The following is a 5,132-nucleotide window of genomic DNA, read 5'->3' as shown; positions in this document are numbered from 1 at the left end:
AATGATTTCCCGGGCATATAGAAGAGCAGTGTTGTTTTTTCTCAAATGCTAGGTTTACTCTTAATGCAGCCGTATTCAATAGAAAGAGATACATTATTACAGTGGCATTTAGTGAGAAAGGGGATAAAGAACTGATTTTCTTCTTAAATACTATGAACATTTTCTAATGATTTGGGGAAACTAAATTACATTTCCACTCCGTCCCATTGTATTGTATTATCTTCCCCACAAAATATCTCTTGAGGTATAAATAGCTAAAACAACATCCCAAAAACTGATTAAACTCATTCTGCTTTCTAATTTTTAGCAAGAGTTGCAGAGAACAGTTTCATTGATAGAGTTTACTTCTAAAACTCTGATAAACCAAATTATTTTAAGATTTCAATTTTGTATGAATAAACTTCTAAGTTTCACATCTTTTTGACTATTAAATATTTCATTTTTTTGTCCTGTAGCTATAGATTTTAAGCCCTCTGAAAGTGTTCTACTGAAACACTTTTTTAAAAAAACAATTGTACAGGTAAGTCCTTATTTAGTTCTTATTAACCGTACCACAGTTACAATGGTGATGAAAAAGTAACTTTACAACCAATTCTCACATTTATGACATTCAGAGGTCTGTAAAGCAAAGGAAAGCTGAAGTAAGATCACAACGACAGATCAGTTTCACTTAGTGACTGCTTTGCTTAACAACCAAGATGCCAGTTCCAATTGTGGTCACTAAATGAGGACTACCTCTACTTCATTTTTATTCAAATAAGCAAAAAAATAAATGTTTACTCTTTTATCATATATAAGCTAAACACAACATGATGGCAACCAAATACAAAATGCTTTGCTAGGTATATTTCCCCTTATTAAAACTATTTAAAACATACAAGCATCCCAAATGTTCTTCTATCAGCCACTACTTTACCTCTGAAAATAACATGTGCCATCAATCAGCCAAAAGCATTCAACATTCTTAGCTATGACTAACAATTATCAAATGTACTTCCTTTAGCTAAGATTGAGGATATTGTTAAACTATTAGCAAGCCTAAATTAACATTTTAATAAAACTGAAATAAGGTGCTCCATGGCTCAGTAAGGAAAGAAGACATAGTAGGCCTTTGCACCCATTGTGGCAAAAAGTAACTTTTATCCCAGCTTGAAACAGTCTGTAGAAACAAACACAATGCAAAGAATGTTCTGCAAACAAGTTTAGAACACAATTCCCATCTTAACTCTGGGTAACATATTGAGAAATAATGAAGAAGCCCTTCCTGAGCATGTCCAACTTTTGTTCATGTAAGCAGTGGAAAGTTTTACATACAAGGTTATACTGGCATTGTTGTTCCTAAAAGCCTGGATAGTTGTACCTTTTATTGTTGAATTCCTTAGGAAAGAATTGGGATACCAAGTAAATTCTATTGCCCCAAGGCTTACTTTCTAAACTTTTAAGTCTCCAACCTTCATTTTCTGAGACATATTATTAATATCCCCACTTTCCAGCTTTTAAGTACATTCAATTGTACATAACTTGACTGGTGCAACTTTGCACAGTTGTATCAAGATTTACTTAAATCTTCAATTAAAATCTAATTATAAACTGGCTCTTTTAGGAAGGAATTTTTTTCAGTGGAAAATCTTTCAAACTTTCTCTTTTTTTCTTTTACATCACATGTACATTCTGGTCCTTCTGCCACAATTTTTCATCAAGATTTCTGAGACAGTATTTTAAGAACATACCGATTTGTTAGGTTCTCCAAAGATTTTTGCGGTGAATTATTTTACTAAGCTATATTGAATGAATCAAAGTGTCAACAAGAATTGACAATTGCTTGTATTGTATGCACAATCACTTTTAGAGGGCAAAAACCATAAGCAAAGGCCTGGTTTACTTGAAGGTCTATGTATTCATTTTAGTTGCTTTTTGCAAGGGTTGTACTTTCCATCTGCATAATTCAGCTTCGTGTGGTAATTTTTTTTATAGTGAGGAGCTGTAAAAGAATCAAAGCAGCATTTCTTCATTTCCATTTAGTGAAATAAAGGAAGAGTTTTCTTCACAAGATGGGCATTCATGAATAGCAACTCTTTTAAGAAACAGCCTCCCCTGGATCAAAAAGAAAAGACCTGGAATGAAACACACACAAATTATTTATTTATATCCCACCTTTATTATTTTTACAAATAACTCAAGATTGTGAACACTTCCAATAAACCTTCCTCCTATTCCCCCCCCCCCCAAAAAAAAACCCCCTCTGTAAGGTGAGATAGGCTGAGACAGAATGACTGGCCTAAGATCACTGGCTTTCATGGACTGGCCTAAGATGACTGGCTTTCATGGATAAGGCAGGACTTGAACACCACAGTCTCCTACTCTTCTAGCCTGGAGCCTTAACCATTAGATCAAGCCAGCTCTCAACCAAACTGGCTCTCAATTAATATAATAAAACTGAAAACAATATTTCATTTTGTGGAAACGTGGCATTTTAACACTAGAAAATAATCTGCAGATGAATTTTAGATAATGTCAACAACTGGGGTATTGTGCCATTAATCATGGTCACATTCTGCTCACTTTTAAGACTCATTAATTTCCCATACACAGCAAGACTACTTTATAAACTAGAATTTGAAGACTATGTTTGCCTCCTGATACATAAATATCACTGGAAAACATTGCTATGAAAAGTCACTGAGTACGGAAAATAAATCTTCTATCTATTGCATGTAGCAATAGCAATAGCATTTAGATTTATATACCACCCCGTAGCACTTTACAGTGCTCTCTGGGCAGTTTACAATGTAGAAACATTATTTGCGTATGAAATATATGGTGATAAATGTACAACATAAAGTAGTATACTGTTCTAAAATAATCTACTGAGAACAACTGAATTGAGATCCAAGAAGCTTATCATTTGGAATGCAGGAGAGGCTCACTTTAGGAATTAATGCTATTTAATTGAAAACTTGCTATGGAATAAAAGACAACAGATTTTTTTTTTAATGAAAATGATAGCAGTCTATAAGCCACTAACAATATCAAAGAACATTGACTTTCAATATAACCTATATTGTGAGACTGTAAGCAAAGACTGCAGAAAAAGGATGCATTTTCAAATGACAGTTTGAACCAATTCTAGTTTTCCATCCCAGCACATTTTTTATTTCCCTCAAAGGTCTTCAAGAACTTTTGAAGTTTAATAACTATAAAGGCATAGCACTCCTTTTTGTACTTATTGTTAAGAGTGTTCAAATGTTTTACTTCCATTTACACTTAAACAAGAATATTTGTATAAGCAAAAATAAATAAATGTAAAAGTGCTTAGCATTTATAGTCAACATATCACTCAAGGAAGACCATAAAAAGCAAGTGTTAAACCTTTGTGGGTGATATTTTGTTCGGAAAAATTATATCCATTTATTGTTTTAGGCCTATATGGTATAGAAATAAACTGTTATTAATAGATAATAGAGATTCTTAAAATTCATTTCATTCACAAAAACAAAAGTTCCCTAAATGATTTTTGCCCATTCTGTCGAGCTGGGAATCTACCACAATAGAATTCCTGACAAATTACCAACTGAGAGGGTGGACTCTTTTAAGTGATTTAAAAAAGGAAGCAAACAGTTTTAATCAATGATATAGATCAAGTTTGTTTATTTCTAAATAAAGGTAAAAGCCTTTAAAACACTAAAAATTTAATCATCCTAATAAAAAGAACATTGTGGAGAATTTTACTGAAAAAAGGGTACAGTATATCAAAGGTATAGTCTTATCTATCAGACTATTAACTGTTTTGAAAAATAAAGATTAGTCTGGTATAATTTGCCTTTAGTTTAAAAGAATTTAATTTAAAACAGATTTTGCAAAGTGGCCTTTTCACACTGCTAAAAATCAAGTCTTAAAGATCTGAGAGTCTTTTGAATATCTGAGCTCAGTCATTCAAGCTCTGGTCATCTCAAGCCTGGACTAACGCAATGTGCTCTACATGGGGCTACCCTTGAAAAGCATTCGGAAGCTACAACTGGTGCAGAGTGCTTCAGTTCAGACAAATTTTGGGGGCCCTGGAGTGGCCCATCTTACACTGCTGTTCCATGAGCTGCACTGATTGTTGGTTTGCTTCCCAATGCTATTCAAGGTGTTGGCTATTATCTTTAAAGTCCTTCAAGGCATGAGTCCAGGTTACTTGAGGAATTGTCTCATCCCAAGGGGACAAGCCCACCCCACCAGTGCCAGCAGAGAAGGCATACTGCAGATCCTGTTGGTCAAGTAATTCTGGCTGGTGGGGTCCAGGAGAAGAGCCTTTTCTACCGTGGCTACAGACTTTTGGAACATCTTGCTCCTCGGAGTGAGATCTGCCCCCACCCTCTTGACCTTCTGTAAGGGCTTGCCAGTTGGCCTGGAGCCCCAATGGGGAGTATCATGTTGGAGGTGGCTGATAGACCAATAGCAGATCCCACCTCCCCCCACTATGGTATTACTGCTTCTAACATTGTAATCCATCCAGAGTCACCTCGTGGTGAGATGGCTAGCAAACAAATATAATAAAATAAGTATCAGCACCAACATCAAGCTGCTGATAATACCAGAGGTCCAGATTAGATTGGAAGGTTTCAAAAATCTCCTGGAAGAAGCTAACAGCAAACAACTTCCACATCACGCCAAGAAAACAACCAGTCCCTAACATTATCAGGAAGCAAGATTAGCTTGAAGGAGTATTTACCTTTAGTGACGAATCATTCCTGGATGTTCTTCCCTTTTGGACAATAGGGACATTTGCTTGCTTCCAATTCCATTACAATTTCTCTGTGAATATAGATTTTTCATAAATTATAGAAAAGTCATAATGAAGATATTCTAAGATCAACTTCTAAAAAATGAGATATTCAGATAGAGCAGGGTTCCCCAACATACGGTCCACGGCCCAGTGCTGGGCCACAGTCCATTGGGAACCAGGCCGTGGAAGTGATGGGTGAGTGCAGGCATGTGGTCCACTGAGCTGGAAAGGTTGGGGACTGCTGTTATGGAGGAATGTGTTCACAGACCATATTTTAAGCTATTTGTAATTTCTCTTGTACTTTTTCCATTCTACATCTGTACATTTGGTTTATTTTTCTGGAATATATGCATTGCATCTGCTA

The 5,132-nt window shown here is 35.5% G+C and overlaps 1 long non-coding RNA gene across 1 annotated transcript; it reads right to left on the bottom strand.

The window, feature by feature from the left end:
* Positions 1–1,124: 1,124 nt before the first annotated feature.
* Positions 1,125–4,803, bottom strand: LOC107301674. The gene is made up of 2 exons (XR_001549318.1): positions 4,715–4,803; positions 1,125–2,114 (listed from the first exon to the last, which is right to left on the bottom strand). It is a non-coding gene; the product is annotated as an uncharacterized LOC107301674 (long non-coding RNA).
* Between the last annotated feature and the right edge of the window lie 329 nt (positions 4,804–5,132).

Source organism: Protobothrops mucrosquamatus, unplaced genomic scaffold, assembly GCF_001527695.2.
Source record: "Protobothrops mucrosquamatus isolate PMUCROS unplaced genomic scaffold, P.Mucros_1.0 scaffold15487, whole genome shotgun sequence".
NCBI lineage: Eukaryota > Metazoa > Chordata > Lepidosauria > Squamata > Viperidae > Protobothrops > Protobothrops mucrosquamatus.
The sequence above is the reverse complement of the archived record's forward strand: the minus strand, read 5'-3'. Positions and strand labels throughout refer to the sequence as shown.